At 41.9% G+C, this 21,939-nt stretch overlaps 1 non-coding gene across 1 annotated transcript; it reads left to right on the forward strand.

Annotated features, from left to right (window-relative positions):
* The first annotated feature begins 254 nt into the window (after positions 1 to 254).
* TRNAI-GAU (transfer RNA isoleucine (anticodon GAU)) lies at positions 255 to 328 on the forward strand. Its single transcript has one exon. It is a non-coding gene; the product is annotated as a tRNA-Ile (tRNA).
* Positions 329 to 21,939: the final 21,611 nt, after the last annotated feature.

Genomic DNA, 21,939 nt, shown 5'->3' on the forward strand with positions numbered 1-21,939 from the left:
TCGACTCAACCGCTGTCACAAAAACTAATTGCACGAAGTTAAACTGTTTCTATAATGATCACCAACAATGAAGGAAAAAGTCAAATGAAATACGTCAGGGCGGAGCAGGCAAATCATCAATAATTTCCAGATGGACTAGTTGACGTTAGGTTAGCAAGGGTAGATACGTTTGGTAAGGAAGGGTAACTTAGATGAAAATTGTTTAGGTTAGATTAGGTTAGATACGAGAAACCTGTAAAGAAAGCACAGTAAATGGCCCGTTAGCTCAGTTGGTTAGAGCGCCGTGCTGATAACGCGGAGGTCGTGGGTTCGACCCCCATGCGGGCCATACACTTTTGTCGCCGCGGTAGTCGAATAGTGTCGCTAACTACGAGGCTGCTGGTCCCTTAACACCAGGGCTTGAAACCTGATGCTGGCAACTGGTGCCGTTCGAGTTAGGTGTAAATCCAGCCTTTGTGGGTTGGTACGAAAAATGAGTACGTTAGGTAAAACCTAGGAGAGGTAACTTTACATTAGTAACTTGGATGGTTCAGTAAAATGGCCTTGTATCCTACCAAAGGCTACAAGGCTGCAGACGTACGTTATTGAAATGAGCACCGCGGCTAAGCGCCTCATGGCGTCTGCCCCATTTATACCTTACTGCTAAACCTTGTAAGGGTAGGGTAGGGCAAGGCAGGGTTGGGTAGAATTTGAAATATTTTTGTGAAATGTTAAACTAGTTTAAGTTAGATTAGCTTCAGCTGATGTGTTTCGGAGCGTAGATTAGGTAGGTCAAAATTATTTAGCTTAATTGCGTAGTTAGGTCAGGTTACTTTAGGCTAAGTTAAAACTGAGATCAAAGTCAGTTGGTTTAGATTAGTTTGGCTCAGGCTTACGTAGATATGTCCGGTAGGATAGGCTAGGTTAGGTCAGTTTAAGGTTAAATAAAAGACCAGAGGTGGAAGTGTGGAAAGAGGGTGAGCTGCATGGGGAAGTGGTGGTGGTGGTGGTGGTGGTGGTGGTGGTGGGTTAAAGACACTCTCACCTTTTGTGGAGTTAAAGTAGCAAGGCTCACATGCACACCATCATATGAGAGAGAGAGAGAGAGAGAGAGAGAGAGAGAGAGAGAGAGAGAGAGAGAGAGAGAGAGAGAGAGAGAGATTATGTGGATGAGAGAGACAAAGAGGGGAAGAGTTATACTTCTATATAAAGGGAGACAAAGTTATACAAGCCACATAGATCTTACGGTACTAGTGAGGTTGTCAGCTTTAATATTATTGTAACCACTAAGTATTTCTTTCTCACGTAACAAAAAGACAGTAGTAAAGCAGAGAGAGAGAGAGAGAGAGAGAGAGAGAGAGAGAGAGAGAGAGAGAATATAATGGTACTCCACTCAATCGTAACGTGGTGAGGACAGTATTATCAGTAATATAGTACAGCATTTATTAAATTATACACGAACACAACTCGGGACATTTATATAGAAAAAGTAGGATTTGGAGTAATTTATGTGGTTATGGAGCTTATATGTGCAGTGCAGGAATGTGTGGCCCTTTTTCACGGGGTGCTCTCATGAGTTATTCAAGTCATGTGTTGCATCACCTTGTTTCTGAATCCTGCGGTACAGATTTTATATTAGAGGGATGATGTTGATGATGATGGTGATGATGATGATGATGATGATGATACCGAGGAGAACGAGGGGGAAGAGGAGGAAGATGATGTAAATTGTGTATGTGTGTGTGTGTGTGTGTGTGTGTGTGTGTGTGTGTGTGTGTGTGTGTGTGTGTGTTAACATAATTTTTATCTTCAAGCAGAGTATGTTTTCGCTTTTGTTATTGTGTTTGTTTGTTGGCAGGATTACTCAAAAACTAAGAGATTTGAACCACATTTGGTGGGTAGATTGCCCATGTCCCAGGGAACAGTCGATTAACTTTTGGGACCGATCCGGATCGTATTACAGATTATGGATCCGGAAAACACTTTTAGCGTAACTCTAATAAAAGATGAGAAAACCTAACCCACTGTACAGAGTGAATGGGAAATTACGGTGCCCTTGTGAGACAGATGCGCTCCACTGAGCGTCCCTCTAGTTTGTTACTGTATCTGTTAGCAGCGTCACTCAAAAACTAAAAGAGAGATGTGGATCAAATTTGGTGGGTAGATAGCCCATGTCCCAGGGAACAATCGATTAAGTTTTGGGACTGATCTGAATCGTATTACAGATTCTGTATCTGGAAAACATTGTGAAATCCTAATCAGTGATGAGAAAACCGAGCCCATTATGAAGAGTGGTTTGGAAATTACGTTGCTCCTGTCGGAGAGATGTGCTCCACTGAGTGCCCCTCCAGTTCAAAAAAGCTTTCATCTGGTGTCAAACAAACTTGGTGGAAGGGTTGTGGGATACTCAGTGAGGAAGCCTCTTTTTGTTGAGAACGACAGACGGAAGGGTTAGGTCAAAGGTTGACCGAGCAAAATCATCTTAAACTGATTTTGTCCTCTGCACACCAACATGGTGAAACGGTTCAAGTTAACAAATGAGCAAAGAAAGTTAGTTATGAGAACAGTTAGTCAAACTTTAAGGTCACAGGGCAAGGTCATATTTCATCCTGTGTGCTTGATAGTTAACAAAATAACTAACAACAATTTTTTCCAGTTTTAGCCAAACTTGGTGGGGTTCAGGGTGTGTCAGGAACAGTGGATCGAAGGGCAAGGTCAAAGAGTATGGTGAATTTATAACAGTCATTATCCAATCTAAGCCACACGTTGTGGAAGGGTTGAAGATATGACAAGAATGAAAGAGTTCGATTTTGGGAACATTCAGTCATAAGTTTAGGTCACAGGTAAAGGACAAGTGCTAATGTCATAAGGCAGGTTCAGATTTCTGATCGTGCCCGCGTGCTTACAAACTAACTAAAACACTTTTTATCTGCATATAGACCAATTTTGTTGGTCAATCGGGGGTTGACCTATGTTTTCAAGAGCAATAGGTTAAAGGTCACGGTCGCATGGCAAGATCAGCGTATCCATTTTTTTTTTTTTTTTTAAATCCGATACTGACCAAAATTTGTGGAAGAGTTCAGGTTAAGTTGAGAATAAATGAAACAGAATTTGAAACAAGTCAGTTGAATGTCGAGGTTACATGGCAAAGTCAATTCAAGTTTCAGTCTGATGTCAACCAGGCCTTGTTGGAAGGTTCAAAAAGCAAGGATGAAGAGTTTAGATTTTGAGAATAATCGGCAAAGGTCGAAGGTCAAGGGCAAAGGGCAAATTCAAATAATCAGCTTTTAAACCAGTTTGAGTACTGTGCTCCCGGAGTGCTGCTTGTTGATGTTGTTGCTGTTGTTATGGCTGTTGTTGTTATTATTATTATTATTATTATTATTATTATCGTATTATTATTATTAATCATCGTCGTCATAACTGAAAACAGTGAGTTGTGGGGATTCTGAAGCTGTGTTGTGTATTATTATTATTATTATTATTATTATTACTCTGAAAACAGCGAGAGTTGTGGGGATTCGGAGCTGTGTTGTGTATAAATCAAAAGGGTCTGGAGGAGGAAGAAAACTGGTGGGTAAGGGAGGGGAGAAGGGAGGTGATGAGGGAGGAAAAGATGATGGAAAAATAAGGAAGAGAAGGAGGAAGAGAAGGAACGGAGGAGAGACTGCAAAAGGAGGGGGAGGAGGGTGGAAGATCGAGAGAGGATGCAAGGAAGAGTTGAACGGGGACGGACGAAGAGATGAGGGAGGTGGGAGGAAGAAGCGAAGGAGGAGGGAGGAAGAGTAAGGGAGTAGGAATGCAAAGGAGTATAAAGGAAAGCAAACCTCAACAGACTTATCGGTCCTTTCGAGGCTGATTATTACACCGTAGGTTATAACTAACGTAACTATTCTGTCAAACACAATGATAGGAAAGCAAGAAGGTTCTCCCCACCCACTAAACCCTCTCTAGCCGAAGCCGGAAGGAAATAGTGATAGGGAACACCATGAAGCATAGAGAAACTGTTATGGGAATTTCACAGGAAAAGTTAAAGGGAAGCCATATAATCTACTGTACTATACTAACCTGCAAAGGACACACATTTAGTTAACTTAAGGAATATGTTGTTGTTCTATGGTTACTGGTACATCCTCCATGTTGTGAATTACAAGACATCTTAGTTCGTAAATATATTATTCAGAAGTGAACATGCCTAGCTGGGGATTAGAAGACAAACACTTATCCGAACGGTTTGAAATGTTATGCTGTAACACAAGTAACCACATAAGGAGGCAGTTTGTCCAGTATATTTACATCTTTACTGAAGAAGTATTCAGCTTCATGTGAGTGTAAATGTATACCAATGACTTTATGTCCATTGCTTCTAGTATAATTCAACCGATCTACTGTACAGTACTTCTCGACAGCTATACTATCATGTCCCTTGAAGATTTTCTGTACTTGAGTTGAATACCCCCGTAATCTGTGCATGTTTATGGTAAACGGGTCCAGCTCTTCTAATCGTTCCTCCCTTGGCTTATGACTCAGTTTAGATGTCGTTTTTGTCACCTATCACTATAATGTTTCAAGTTTCTCCATCTCTTTTTCATGATAAGGTGACTAGAACGGGACGTAATACTCCACGTGTGCCCGTTAACATTAAGGAAATGTTATAAGGTGAGTACAATAATTTCCGATTTATATTTGAATGCTTTATATGAAACCAGTTAATTTATTAGCATTTTTAAGAGACTGTGTTTACTCTTGACTTGGTCTGAGATCCTGTCTTTTCCATGGTTTATCAAGTTGAACGTTATTTATGTAATAATTGGCCCTAACGTTTTTGGTGCCAGTATTTAACACTTTACATTTATTTGTATTGAAGTTCATCTGTCATGTTTGGGCCCAGTTAAACAGTTGATTAAGATCTCTCTGAATTGGCTGTCTCTGCAATGCTGTGAGGGAGGAGGAAGGAGGCAGCAAAGATGAGGCAAGAGGATGGAGGAGAAAAATTGTGGAAGGTGAGGTAGGTCGGAGAGAGAGAGAGAGAGAGAGAGAGAGAGAGAGAGAGAGAGAGAGAGGAATGTTGGAAGGGAAGAAGTGGGTGAGGTGTGTGTGGGAAGAGGAAACTGAGAGAGGAAGTGGTGGGGGTGAGTGGAGTTTGGGGTGAGGGGGTGGGGGTGGGGGGTGATGGAGGCAGCCTAACATCACGTATTGCTCAGCTGAGTGACACAGACACCTACCCTCCCCCCACCCCCCTCCACATCCCCCTCTCTTTTCCGTTCTCCCTCAGCCTCTCTCTCTCTCTCTCTCTCTATTGGTCACGTCTTCTTTCTCACGTCTCCCTCTCTCCCCCCCTTCCTTCTTCAATTCTGTCTCTGTCTGTCTGTCTGTCTGTCTGTCTCTGTCTCTGTCTCTTTCTCTTTCTCTCTCTCTCTCTCTCTCTCTCTTTTTCTCTTTCTCTCTCTCTCTCTCTCTCTGTTGGTCACGTCTTCCTCCCTCCCTCCCTCCCTCCTTCATCTCTCTCTCTCTCTCTCTCTCTCTCTCTCTCTCACCCCGTTGGTCACGTCTTCTCCCTCACGTCTCCATCCCTCCCTCCCTCCCTCCTTCCTTCATCTCTCTCTCTCTCTCTCTCTCTCTCTCCTGCACTTGAACGTTTTCCTTTCTTTCCCACTCTTCCTCTCTCTCTCTTGCTCTCTTCTAGAATTGAAGCAATGTGTTCCTCTCTCTCTCTCTCTCTCTCTCTCTCTCTCTCTCGTCCTTCCTTCCACCTCGTTCTTGGTCTTCCTCTCCTCATTCCCCCATCAAACTCACTGCCATTGATTATTTCCTACTTTCCTTCATTCCTCATCCACAACAACTGGGAGAACTTGTGCCGGTAAGACTCTAGGACAAGTTTTGTTGACCGGGATGTAACATTGGAGAGTGAAGGTCATATTCTAGGCGAACATTAGGACTGAGCAAAAACTGATAGTCTCCCTTAATCAGCCTTGTGCAGTCGGTAGGCAAAAATATTAAGATTTCTTGTCGTCCACTTATACTTTCTTCCCTTTTTACTTTTTTTCCTCCTTGTACTTGGGCTTTCGTTCCCCTAAGTCCACCCAGCAGTGAAGGCATGATCCCCAGCAGCCTTCACACGTCACCACTCTGGCCCTAACACCCACTATCTGTATTGTGTAGGCGAGAGATACCACATTCAGGGCGGGGGCGACGGTGTTATGGGCGGTGTTCTTATCACGACTGGGAGCAGCCTGAAGAGAACACGGTGATGATATGAATTCAAATCCTCAGACCGGAGATCGGATCCATTGTTACAGTTCTCTGCTCACCCTTTTGTCCACTTTACCACCACATCCTTATCTTACTCTTTATTTTTACATATATATAACATGATCTCTCTGTCTGTCTGTCTGTCTGTCTGTCTGTCTGTCTCTCTCACACACACACACACACACACACACACACACACACACACACACACACACACACACACACACACACACACACACACACACACACACTCTCTCTCTCTACAACACGGAGATGCTCTTGACGTCTTTGCATACCAGATATTGTGGTCATATTCACTTTCCATGTCTGTCTGTCTCTATATTGCCTACCTCCCCCCCCCCATCTCTCTCTCTCTCTCTCTCTCTCTCTCTCTCTCTCTCTCTCTGTATATATGTATGGATAAACGAGTATATGTACCGGTGTATATATATATATATATATATATATATATATATATATATATATATATACAGTATGTGTGTGTGTGTGTGTGTGTGTTATTGCCGAACCTTGCCAGCGCCAAAGGCCGGCCACGAACACATTTGTCTCTTCGTCACACATAACCATGACAGAACTAGGCCAGACTGGAGCCCATAGGACGTCTCCAGCGATGTTCACCGTGTCTAACTGAATGCTAGGCGATGTTTGCTAGATATTTGTTATCTTCTCAAAGATTCTGAAGATGAAACTTTTTAAAAACACATCAAAATATTTTCTGAGTAAGAGGTCATCATAAAATGACCTATTACTGTATTATTATTTTTTTTTTTGTGTGTGTGTGGAGAAGGAGTTACTATTTGTTCCTTTTTAGGACTGGAATGCCAAAGGGTCCGGCAAGAAACAGCTTTGCTGTTCTAGTACTTCATTAACAGCTGTTTATCCCTTAGTAAATTACTTCATTCCATTTTCCTGTAGTCCATGCACGCCTTTGCCTTCATTAACATTCAGACCTATATGAGTGTGTCTCTTATACTCATTCCACCGCTTCCTTGGTTTCCTTCTTTCTCTCATTCCTCCACATCTGATTTCAATACTTTCTTTATCAGTCTCTCAACAACCTTTTCATCCACATGACCATACTGTTTTATACATCTTGGTCTGCCCAGTGCAACCCCCCCCCCATATATATATATATATATATATATATATATATATATAATCTTTATGGAGTATACAGCCAGATACGATAATCCCGTAAGGGGTGGTCGTTTGACTGTGACTAATTTTTTTACTGGGAGGGGCACTAACTCTCCGCCAACCCACTTGTTGACACTTATGGTTGGTTAAATGGTTACCACCCAGCGTCGTTAATTGTTTCCTGGCTTACAGGAAGGAAAGCATTAGGCTTGTCACTCAGTGTAAAGCCACCTGAAAAGGAAAGACGAGTGATAAAAAGTGGCAGGAAAGATAGGAGAAATAGGAAGAGAGGAGGGCAGACCCAGAAAAAGAATGATAAAGGTGATAGAAGAATTAGACAACACTGCATCAAATGAGTGGATGATGGTCGCCACCACCTACCACCTATACATACATACATACTGTACACACACACAAACACACACACACACACACACACACACACACATATATATATATATATATATATATATATACGGTATATACATGTCGGTCTGTGTAGTTATTTATCTGTCTGTCTATCCTTTCTATCAATCAGTCTGTCTATAGATATAGATATAAATATAATAAACCTATTCTCAGAGTCAAAGTCGAAAACCTTGTGCGCCAGAGCCTGAATCAGTTTTACATCTTTCTGTAAGTCCGTTAGTTTATTCGTGATTCTGGTGATGAAATTGTCAAATAATCATCTCGAGCTACCGGCGTACCCTTGTTTTAATGTTTGACACGCTGAGGTCAGTCCTAAGGTCACAGTGACAAAACATGTCTCCCAAGGTTAAAATGACAAAAAATGTCAATGCCAGTCACACAGGAATCCCCTGCGACATTTTATGTTTGTCGCAATCAGCCAACCAGCCAGCGACTCTCACCCACGCCCACCCCAATATCGCCTTCCCTCCATTTACCGAAATGTCTTAATTTGTTACCGCGAGAGAGAGAGAGAGAGAGAGAGAGAGAGAGAGAGAGAGAGAGAGAGAGAGAGAGAGAGAGAGAGAGAGAGAGAGAGAGAGAGAGAGAGAGAGAGAGAGAGACACTGGTTAATTGATATATGCAGACAGTCCCCAGTATCCGAACTTCCTATGTCCGAATTTTTGTTTACACACATCGCCATTTTTATCACCAAATCTCTTTATCCGAGTCAGTATTCCCGTTTATCAGAATGTTCAGTACGCAAAGTTACTTCCACGAAGGAATATTTCGCCCACTAGACATGAAGCGATGCCCAACCAACCTTATGGGGAGTGTGTATGTACTCTGTGCTGTCTGTACTGCTTATGAGTGAGTGGTGTGGACGCATGAACACGTAAGTTAAAGTACAGTGCTATACATTCCCTAAGGTACCATCCCAGGTCTAGGGCGTGACATTTATAGTCTGAGTATATGAGGGACAGGGCATTGGTACCACTGAAAGGTAATCTACATACAAAAATATGTGTCGAGACCCACTATGTCAACAGTTTTTGCTAAATATAATATCAAGCTGGCATACCGTACATGTCGGGCAAGAGTGTGATCTTACAGCAAGTACAGTTACGATCGCTAATTTCTACTCATGGGTGCCTCCTCCCTACCCCTATATACCCAGGGAAAGAGGGAGAGGGGACGAAACTAGTTCCACCCTCCTTTACCCGAGCTCCCAACCCTTCCCCATACCCTTAACCAACCAACCAAACCCCCCCACCCGTCATTCTCAACTGGCAGTTACACCTCAAGCTTACCTCTTACTTGACACTCCTAGTCACACTACTAATACACAGACATAAACCACTAGGATATGTGGAAAGTATATAATTATGAACACGCTGTAGCAAGAAATTAATGCATTATAAGGTTGAGAGTAAACCAAAAACATTAACAACGGCCACCTCAGGCCTCATGCGTTGGGTAATTGTCTTCGCTTGCGTGCGTGAGTGTCTGTGTCTTGTGTTTGGGTGTGTCTCTGTGTGCATGCGTGTGTGTGTGTGTGTGTGTGTGTGTGTGTGTGTGTGTGTGTGTGTGTGTGTGTGTGTGTGTGTGTGTGTGTATGTATGTGTGTGTATGTATGTGTGTGTGTGTGTGTGTGTGTGTGTGTGTGTGTGTGTGTGTGTGTGTGTGTGTGTATCTATCTATCTGTCTATCTATCTATCTATCTATCTATATCTATCTGTCTATCTATCTATCTATCTACATGTGTGTGTGTGTGTGTGTGTGTGTGTGTGTGTGTGTGGAGCCTCTATTGTACAGTGGTAAACTGTGCGTTGTTTTCGTACACTGAAGAACGAGGGTTAGCGCCCTACCAGGGTAATAAACTTTGGGAGCGTTCTTCATGCCACGTACTGCATTGGAGGACACAAGGGGTGCTGTGGTTTAACCAGTGTCGCATACTATAAAGTATGCTTGCACCCAGTCTGCTTGCGCGGGCCGATTACACTTGGTTCACAGACTACACACACATCCAAAGCCACTCCAACACAACGATTACACTTACAAGCACTTCTCACCCTACATACAGTCTCTGCCAGACTGCCTAAGCCACTTGGTAGAGATACATTGGCTGTATCGTCCCGACTTCGGTCGGGATAGGCCGGTCCTGCAGTAGATACTCAAACGGCTGATGAGAGAGATGATATGATGGTATATATATATATATATATATATATATAGAAAGAGAGAGAGAGAGAGAGAGAGAGAGAGAGAGAGAGAGAGAAAGATAGGTAGATAAATAGATATAGATAGATATTTATACAGTATATGAAAGCGAAGCTTTTAACGTGTTGGGAGGACATAAGAGCGAGAGAGGGGCATGTGGAGCTACATGGAGACAGACTGACGAAGTGAAGGAGCGTTGTGGAGTGGATGTGGATGTGATAGAAAGCGTTAGAAGAAATACACTGAGGCGGTTTGGCCATGTGGAGAGGATGGAGAGAGAGAAAGACTAACTAGGAGAGAGTATGTGAGTGAGGTGGAGGGGGGAAGAGGGAGGGGTAGACCGAGGATGAGATGGAGGGATGGAGTGGAATTATATGATAGAGAGGGTGTGAGCTGGGGGGAGGGCATCGAAATGGCAGGGGAGAGGGAGACATGGAGGCGATTTGTTTGTGACCACCCCTTAGAGGATTGAGGCGTCTGGATATATCTGTATTATGCCTTGAGCCGGGAAAAATGGCCAGGTTCGTATGGCCATGTGGAATGTGGGAGGCACGAATGAGGAGAGTAGGACAAAGACAGAGGAAGTGGTGAATGTGGTTGAGTGCTAAATACGCCCTGATGGCATTGTGTGAAATGAAGATGAAAAGGTGTGAAGTGGGTGAGTGGGTGGGTGTGAAATATTTAAGGTTGGGTGTGAATGTGCATGAAAGATGCAGGCAAGGAGTTGCGTTGGTAAGTGATGAATAACAGAGGGAATGAAAGATTGTAAATGTTTCAGCTTGAGATATGTGTCAAATTCCAGTTCGAGATGAAAGTGTCAGGGATCATTGATTATGGACCCTGTGACGATAGTAGTGAAGCAGAAAAGAATTAGTCCCAGGATCAACAGGTTGAAGTGATAGGCAGATCTCAGGAGATATAAAAGTGTTTTTTGATAAATGGCATGAACGGGGGAGTTGACGTTGGTCCTGTGAATGGAGTAATGGGTCGTTTTGCAAACCAGGAGAGAGCGATAATGGAAGATAACTAAAGGACTTGTCAGGAAATGAATTTGTGCATTTGTGATTCATAGTTTATGCACAAAGATACACACAAATATAGATAATAAAAAAGAAATTGAGGTGCTGAAAATATCCTGATTTATTACGTTCTTGTAGAGAGAATGATGCTTGGGAGTGTTACCGATACGACGGCTGTGAGAGGACAGCGCAGAGGTCTAGCTGATCATGTATCGGTGGTATGCAAGGTTAAGCTGAGAAAAACAATGTGGATAAAGAGAGAGATGAGAAGTCAGAGTGAAAGACTGTAAGTGGAGAAGCTGAGAAGCAAAGAAGTGGCAAATGTATACCAGATAAAAGTCGTGGAGGAGCTTGAGTCAGTGAATTGGGAGCATATGAATGTGGACAGCTTGTACGTGCTTATAGGGAATGTTTAGTTACGAAAGTCAAAGTTGTGTGTCATTTCGCAAGGTTAGTAACTAAAAAGAACTGTACAGCTTGGTAGGATGAAGAGGATGAAAGAATAATGGAGATGGAGGAAAAGAGCAAGAAGTAGCTAGAGTGGATGCAGGAAGGGAGTTCAAATTAAAGAAGAGGAAAATACCCTGAGAATAAAGAGCATGACAAAAGACGAGTAAAAGGGAAAAAGAAGGGGGTAAATGATGGTCCCGGAAAAAAAAACGAATGCAAATTATTCTGCAAATAAAAAGTATTCTGGAAAGAGGTACAAAAATATACAAATGAAAATGGAAAGAAGCGAGATAGTGTGAGGGATTAAAGTTAAAGAATACTAACCACTAGAAGTGAAGAAAGGAAGAGATGAAGAGAACATATTGAAAGGCTGATAAATGAGAATGGTGATGGCAAAGTTGCTGTAAGCATCACTGTATTTGGTGGTGTGCAGAGATAGAATGCCGGGAAATGTAACATAGGGAAAAGTGAAGAATGCTGTGATTTGGCTGAAGAATGAAATAGCAACAGGTGCTGATGAGGTGTATGCAAAGATGCTCAAGTGTAGTGAAGAGGGGAGTGAATTATTAGTTAAAAATATGTAAGAAAACTTGGAGAATGAAATTTGTACCAGTAAAGAGGAAAAAGACTGTGACCGCGGTCTTCTACAAGAAGAAAAGTAAACGAAGGGGGTGCAGAAACAGTAGTGGCATAATTCTCTTGAGTGCTGTAAGAAAGGTATATACGGTATATATGGGAAAATTGCTATAGAGAAAGTAAGGGATAAATCAGAAGGCCTGGCGAATGATGGACAGGATGGCCTTAGGAGTGTTAAAGGATGTGTGGACAAATATTTGCAATGAAATAAATGACGTGGAAGTCATGTGAGAAGGACTATAGGGTACTTATGGCACTTATTGATCTAGAAACAACATGTGACAAGGTAAGCAGAGAGGGATAATGAAAGGTTTGTATGTGTATGGTATGAACGATAAGCTCCTGAATGCTGTTAAAAGATTTTATGATATGTAGTGAAGCCTGCGTGAGGGTTGGTGGGCATCTAAGTGAATGGTTCAGGATCAGTCTTGCTGTGAGACAGGGTTGTGTGATTCAGAATATATGGATGGGATTATAAAGTCAAGCATGAGTCAGGGAGAGAGAGAGAGGACGTTGGTAATGAATGGTGAAGGATGGGGTGTCTTAAATCTGATGTATTCAGAAGATGCAGTGCTGCCCACAGATAGTGGACAAGAGCTTGGTAGACTGGTGCAGAGTTTTATAGGTGTTTGTGAGCGTCGTGCCTTGAATGTTAATGTAGATAAGAGCAAAGTGATTGTATGTATGTGCTGTATATTCGGATTTTCTGTATCTCGCATCATACCTTTTATCTTAATTGTTACACTTTATACATATTTTCTCGGTGTCGTTCTTGTATCTTTTTCTTTTCTTATACTACATATTTTCGTATATTACTATACTTTTTATCTTGCTTATGTTTTTTTTTTTTTTTCTATTATTTTTTATCCATCAAATTTACTTTTCTTCTCTCTCTCTCTCTCTCTCTCTCTCTCTCTCTCTCTCTCTTATATATATATATATATATATATATATATATATATATATATATAATTATGTATGTATGTATGTATGTATATTCGTTTATCTTGCTGTGTCTTTTATATCTCTTCTTTCTGTTCCTTGTTTCTTCCTCATTTCTCATTCCTTTCGTGATTTTATTTCATTTTCTAATTCTACATATATATTTTGTTCGTGTGTGTGTGTGCGTGTAACATTGTGGCGTTATGTACACACACATGGTCTCACACACACACATACAAAAATACATACATAGGCTACATACGTACATACATACTGTATACACAAACATACATACGTACATACATACTGTATACACTAACATAATACGTACATACATACACGTAGAACCATCTACACAAGTACACACGTGCATACATCCATCGCTAAAAAAAAAATGTTCAGGTGCTCACGTACAGAGAGGAACAGAAGCTCAATCACGCACACGGCGCCCACGTACACATGATATATGAACCGTGCGTGATGATGACTGACACACACACACACACACACACACACACACACACACACACACACACACACACACACACACACACACACACACACACACACACACACACACCTCTATATGCACTCTTACACAATACAGTACACATATGCGCTGACTTACATAAACATTTACATCACTTACATACTTTCACACACATTCATAAACATACACGCTCTTAAATTCACCCATAAACACTCTTATACACATGACTGCACGCACGCACGTACGCATGCCAATTTTCAAGTTCTCTGCGATGTCTGGCCAGTCACAAGGTACATATATACGCATATGGCAGCTTGATATGTTTTGAAGGATACAGAGTGATGTGTCGTGCAGTAAGGAAGAGATATTAGCAGGTCAGTCCATTGACGCATTGCTTTACTCTTGCTACCTTCAGACGATTTTTTTTTCTCTCGGCTTAGTAGAGCTCCACACATAGTGAAGTGAATGAGGGATCTACCTAACCCCTCCAAATCAAACTTCAGTCCTAAAGCTAACAGAACTGTCTGAGAATAACAGGAATAAAATAGAAGTACTTCACGGGACTGAAGGGACTAATCTCTTTAGTATGAAAACTTTTCCTTATTTAATAAAATCGAATATAAAACCTCCTCAATTTTCCTTTCCGTTCTTCCCCATATCCCCTTTCCGGCTCCTCAGATATCCCCTCCCCCTCCCTCCCGCCACCAAACATTCCCTTCCTTCCCTCCTCCCACAAGCCAGCCAACCCCTCACGCCTCCCCTCTCCTCCGACCCCCCCTCCATCACTTGACAGTGACCACCGGCCGACCTGTCCACCGTCAATCGAGTGCTCTGCTACACAGCACCTGGCCTGTCATTCACAAACAAACTTACCATCAATTATATGTTGTAACTTATCCTTGCTTTAGCAGGATGGACAAAAGACACCTGCCAGACTGGTAGGAAAGGTGTGTGGTCAGATGAGACCTCGGCCAAAGACGTTAGAAGGATCGTAAGAATGATTACAATGTACTCGTAGAGCATCTCCGATTTGGCTACACGCTTTGGACAGGCTCACTTTTGCCCGTAACTGCAATACAAATAGCAGTATATATATATATATATATATATATATATATATATATATATATATATATATATATATATATATCTTATATGTACCTTATATATACAGTATGTATACACGGGTATATACATTTTTGTGGTATAGGGTTAAAGTATGCTTTTGTCATCATCAGTACTGCATGAGCCATCAAATGTACTACTTTCGCTTTCTCAAGGTTAATTAACTCTTTTGATGCCTTTAATTTGCTTGGATTGTACGATGAAGCTAGGGAAGTAATCTGAAGCTTACAGTATTATGCTTACTTGCAGACGAATGGCCGAAAGTCTCGACTGATGAAATACAGTAGGTACATAAGTTGATCTAGAAGTACTTTGTCGGTGTCACTGTTACATGTTTTTCCTCGGCTTCTGGCATCTGCATCCGTGTTGTTGGTAACTTTACCCAAGTCATTTGCGAGAAAAACTAACACTGAAATACAGAAATGCTTGAGTGTTCCCACTCACAGATATTGCAGAGTTCATGACAAGGATTCAGTTTCATCATTGTATAATCAAATTATGACACCTAAATTTTGCAGATATATCTAATATGATATCGATGTTAGGCACAGTGATTGTTGCTTTCATTGTGAGGCCTTTCCCTTTAATGTTCTGTACTAAGGTAGTGTAGTCTCCGGCTCTCATGCACCGAAAGAGGTAATGTGGGATTGGCTTTTAGAGTTATTCACAGGTAAAATTGCAAAACCTTCGCATGTCTCTGTTATTTCAATACAAACAAAAATAAGGAAAGTGCAGAATTTACCAGATATCTCTTTATTCTTACATCGAAAACAAATCGTAGTAACGATAGGAAAATTATTATAGCAAGACATACACTGCATCAAAGCCCGTGTCAGTATCCTTTCCTTTACAGTCATCAACCCATCGTACGAAAACGAACATTACATTTGCTACTGAATGGTCAACTTAGGTGGATTAACGCCTTCACAGCGATAAGATTATTATTGTTTATTCTTGCTACCTCCACATAAATTTATTCATGGGTTTTGTACAGGTTTATCTAACCCACCAAGTTCGGAGTGTCTTATGAACTAGAAAAAAAATCATCTGGAGAGGACAAAGATAAATTATAAACAAGAAGTAGGACTCACAGAATGCAACATCCATACCCACTACTTAAGCAATTTCAACATTTCACTCAGTTCACTAATGATCACAGTAATCTTTCAACAGGGAACCCGACAGAATGTGAATGCACAGCAGGCAGTGGAGGTGACGGGTGAAGCACCTGTTGCCTCACATGCATTTTTAATAACATTTGAACGCCAGTTAACGGTTTCAAATTCAAATACTCTCGGAGAATATGTTAATTTAATGAGCTTGTGAGGCTGATACTGTCCGTACATGAATACTGGCGGTATACACCTAACATTTTCTGACGCTCACCCAATACCAAAGAATTAAAGGATATAGTTCATCTTCAAGAATATAAATATTTTCTAAGCATCCATCCAGTATCCGTCCCCCCCTCTTTTTTTTTATCCATCAGGAGCGTAGTAGCCCGGGGCTAGCTATTCTAGGAGCACGGGGCTAGCTGTTCAGTCCCGACATTTTTGGCAAACCATACAATAAGCAGCCATTCAAAAACTGCTTAAGTCATAATAAGATGGGGGAAATCAAGCCAGATGCTTTGACGTATTACAGTGAGGTGGTATCAGAAGTTGTTATGTAACAGTAAAACATTAAGCCTATATCATGCAGATCTTCAGGTAGTCTTTTTATTTGGTTTGAAATGTATCCAATTATCTTTGGATACAATGCAAAACTCCTAATGATATTACACATCATGTGATATATATTGATGGTTATAATGGTCGTGATGATAATACTCCCTCACACAAACCAATACGAGCCTGTTTTAAACGGCACCACCACCTAACAAAATGAAAGTCACGACCACAACCATCATTTTTTGCAATATTCGCGCCGTGGATATTCACAAATAACTGATGAAAAATCGAACTGTGCTTCAAATTCTAGGGTCATGCCCACCTCTGCACGTTATTCATCCGTTGGTAAAAGTCCAGAAGAAGGGGGAGGGGGTCAAAGTTGCGTTACGTATTTCTTTTTTTTGGAGGGGAGGGAGATGACGGTGTTACAGTGTTACAGGTTGGTGGAGGACAAATTTGAGTGGGAAAAAGCGTTACACAATTTTTGACCGGCCCTTAACAGATCACAACTCCGGCGTGGAAAAAAAAAAAATCATGACAGCCTCGTACACACTACAAACATAGTGAAGTCTTGAAGCATTCACCGTTGGCACATGTAAGCCCAGGAACTCCCTTTCAGGGAAATTTCACTTAATTGTTGACGCTTCAGTCACTAAACGACTTTTTAATGTTCTGAACAATACATTAAATTGACCCCAGGAGAGTAATTATTTTCCTTGGCACATTGCACCCGTAACTGGTACGTCAGTGTCTGTCAGGCAAGTTTAACTCACACTGCACAGTTGATTGGGGTGAGTGTGGGTCTCACGGAGCTTCGTCCAGTCTTTCGCACGCACGAGCTGCTGATCTCCACGAAACTTTGTTCCATCCAGCTCCCCATATCAACAATTGTCAGTGCAGCTGGACCATACCGGTATCATTTCCAGATCTGTCATATAAGTATAAGCGGTTCAGTAAACATCTAGAGCCGAGAAACAAGAACTCTGGAGGTGTCATGGTACAAATCAGAGCAATGCTGCAGAAAAGGGCTATGGGAATTTTAGACTCGAATAAAGGAATATGGAATGTGCACAAAATAAACATTATATAAATGCATCCAAGACAGTCACTTGGAGCAGGGCCTACTGACCACCGAGTTGGTAAAAAGTAAGTGCTAATGGGCAGAGCAATGAAATTAACACCTTTCCCACACACACTCGTATCACATGACTCTTGTACTGAACACTCGAAGCCTCACACCACACTGCTCTTACGAATCAGTTTATATTAACCAACACTCATTCCAGACAAGTCACAAAATACTATAGCCTATGTATCAGCTGACTCTGCATTTACTTTCCACACACACACACACACACACACACACACACACACACACACACACACACACACACACACACACACACACACACACACACACACACACACACACACACACACACACACACACACACACACACACAAACACACACACACACACACACACACACACACACACACACACACACACACACACACACACACACACACACACACACACACACACACACACACACACACACACACACACACACACACACACACACACACACACACACACACACACACACACACACACACACACACACACACACACACACACACACACACACACACACACACACACACACACACACACACACACACACACACACACACACACACACACACACACACACACACACACACACACACACACACACACACACACACACACACACACACACACACACACACACACACACACACACACACACACACACACACACACACACACACACACACACACACACACACACACACACACACACACACACACACACACACACACACACACACACACACACACACACACACACACACACACACACACACACACACACACACACACACACACACACACACACACACACACACACACACACACACACACACACACACACACACACACACACACACACACACACACACACACACACACACACACACACACACACACACACACACACACACACACACACACACACACACACACACACACACACACACACACACAGTAGCTTATTATGCTTTTCGAAATCTGCTGAGCTTGTGTTCACTGTTTCAGAATCCTTTTACACAGTATCAGTTCATCATGTGTTTTAAATCCCCTTGAACGTAAATATTCTGTTTCAAAATCCTTCACACAGCCCACACAGTAAATAAGCCTATGCATTTCGAATACAGTTGAATATCAGTTTATTGTTTTGCAGTCATATCCATAAACCAACAACGAATGAATTTAAATAACACTGATGGTACGTAAATTTGAATAAAGGTAAATTATGGCCTGGGGAGTTATAAACAACATATGCATTTATAACCCCCGAGCGGTATCCAGTGAAGGCCTTTTTTTTATGAAGGTTAAATTGACCATTGAGTATAACCTGACCTTTTACATCGGCATAGCTTGCAGCGGCCATAACCATCAGAACAACAGATGAAATGGCACGTGATTTTCTGCGTGAACCGATTAAGAATAAAATAGTCCCGATGTGTAAGTTCAGGCCACCAAGGTTACCCTCATAGCCACTCCGTTAGGTCATATCGAGCATGTAAAGACCCAGACAGTCAGGGTCTAAATCGGTACGCTCAGGTTCAGTCAGGATAGTCTGTTGATCTAAGGTCAGTGATGGGAGCATTCAAATCCATTCAACCCCTTTACCTTCAGTCCGGCTCAGATCGATCCGGGTCCATCCATGGCCGTTCAGGATCAGTCAGGCTCATCAGTGCCACTTCAGATCCGGTCAGGTGCTTCATATCCACTTCGGCCTGGGCTAGCAATTCCAGGTTAGTGTAGGGCAATGCAATTCCAGGAAGGCCATTCATAGTCAGTTAGGATGATTCAGGTTATTTAGCTCCATTCAGATCCCTCAAATCAGTGCAGGCGCAGTCAGGGTAGTTCTGGTTTATTTCGGATCATTCAGTTTCAGTTAGGCCCGCTTCAGGCCCACTCACATTTATTCTGGTCGGTTTCAACTGATTCCATTTTTTTTTTATGTTCATTTTAGTCATGTTCACAACCCGGTATATCAGGTCAAGACTTTTAGTTAAGGCTCTGTTAGGCCACCTCAGGTTCATCAGGTTTATTTAGGTCAGTATAGATCGATTGTGGTGATTCCAATGGTGGCGTGTGCCTCGGGTCAGTACACATGGCAAGCCGTGTTGTGGGACAACCTTTTTATCCTTTGTTTATTGTCCCTATTCATTATCGACAGCATCCTCCACCACACACCACCCTCCTGCCTACACTGTCTTCTCTCTCTCAAACAATATCTTATTTTTCATACACTGTCTTCTACCTCTCTCATACATCATCTTTCATTCAGTATACATTGTCTTCCTTCTCTCATATGCACTGTCTTCTACCTCTCTCACACATTGTTTTCTGCCTGATACTCTTCTACCGCATAACTGTCTTCTGCCTCTCATATTCAATATCTTATCTCTTGTACACTGTCTTCCATCTCTCTGATGCACTGTCATCTACATCTCTCATACATTGTTTTCTGCCTAACCGTCTTCTACCTCTCTCATGCACTGTCTTCTGCCTCTCATACTTTGTCATTTACCTCTCTCATACATTGTAATCTGCTTTTCGCATACACTGCTCTGTGTCTCTACTCATCCATCTATTGTTTCTATCACTTTTCTGCCCCTCTAACCACCACACACCACCCTTCCTTATACACTTGTCTTCTACCTACATTTTATTGTACCCATTCTCATTATTGAACCCTCCTTCCACGACACGCCAAGCCATCTTCCCTCATACACAGTCTTCTAGGCCGTATTCTCGTAGCTAAAGGAGGCTTGGTAACTCTTCTCTCAGTGATTTATTTCGCATGGGACACCTTGGCATTCGCCTGTATGTTCTTTGTGTCATTTTACAATACTGACACAGTTTACATCATTATTCATGCAAAAAGATGGGTAACTAAGTGTCAAATGCAAAATAAATAACCGAAGAAGTACTGCAACGTTTCCGAAGCCGATATGTTCCATGTGTCTCACTTGTCAGTCAGATTAATACTTAATTGTACGTGTTACTACTTATTTTTACTCATCTCTTTTTACACACTACAGTACCCGACTTAGGTGGTGTAGAGGAGGGAAATATCAACACGGCTACTATCATAGTCGCTACAAGGGGACTCTCTCAAACTGAACAGAAGCGCCTGTTGGTGGCAAGGACGGAGTAGATGAGACGTCATTGTACGGAGTAATTATTGTTTAACTAAAAATTAAAGCTAATCCCTTCTCTAACCTGGATAAAGTAGTTTGACGGCACCAAGAGAAATTTCTCCTGACGTCATGGTGCCCAGCGGATAAAAATAAACCTGTTTGATCAGTGTTAGTTGTGATCACGTTTATTACAAGGCCAATGAGTGTAAAGTTGCCCGCCACTTTATAAGCCACCCAGTCCCAGCTCTCTCTCTCTCTCTCTCTCTCTCTCTCTCTCTCTCTCTCTCTCACACACACACACACACACACACACACACACACACACACACACACACACACACACACACACACACACACACACACACGTATTCCTTTCGTAAACAAGGAAACCTTTGTGATCTCTGGACGTGTTGGGCCGTATTCTTGTGGACCTAGGAAGGACACTTCCTGACAGCTCATGCTTACCATTTTATCTGTGCGTATGGCAGGCAAGGCACACGCCCTATACTAGGGAAGAATTATAAACAGTTATTCATGTTACATTCTCGTGTTATTCATGCTGGTTGTGTCCATATTAAATATAGAACAAATTTCTTCATCTTACGTGACATCGCTTGGCTTCCTATTCCTGCTTCTGGATCAGACCCACACATGTTATTGTGAAAAATGGGGTTAGCTTGATTTTGGGAATGGTGATGTGATGGTGGTGGTAATGAAGATGGTGATGATGATGGGAATGGTGATGTGATGGTGGTGATGATGGGAATGGTGCTGTGATGGTGGTGATGATGGGAATGGTGCTGTGATGGTGGTGATGATGAAGAATGTTGATGTGATGGTGGTGATAAAGAAGTTGGTGATGATTATGGGAATGGTGATGTGATGGTGGTGATAATGAAGATGGTGATGATGATGGGAATGGTGATGTGATAGTGGTAATAATGAAGGTAGTGATGATAAGCATAATTACAGTGATAATGATGATAGTGAGGAAGATGGTGATAATGATGATGGTGATGATGAGGAGGAAGAAGAGTATGATGAGGATGGTATCTGTTGCTTTCAGTGTACATGAAATGACAGGCGTAATGAAGACAAGTAACGACAGTGGAAATAGAAGACAGTATAGTATTCCGGCGAGTCTGGATAAACTCTGGGATTAGGCATCGGGCAATAGGTAGACAGAGACAAAAAGACAGACAGCAAGATACATACAGGGAAAAGGAGGTAGACACTAAGAGAAAAGGAAGAGTACAATAAGGTACACTTTTTCATAAACCATTGAAATGCATCTCTGGGTTTGGGTTACAAGATATATAGATTTATG

The sequence above is a fragment of the Coenobita brevimanus genome, chromosome 13 (genome assembly GCF_032717465.1).
Source record: "Coenobita brevimanus isolate Jiangsu-jjx chromosome 13, ASM3271746v2, whole genome shotgun sequence".
NCBI lineage: Eukaryota > Metazoa > Arthropoda > Malacostraca > Decapoda > Coenobitidae > Coenobita > Coenobita brevimanus.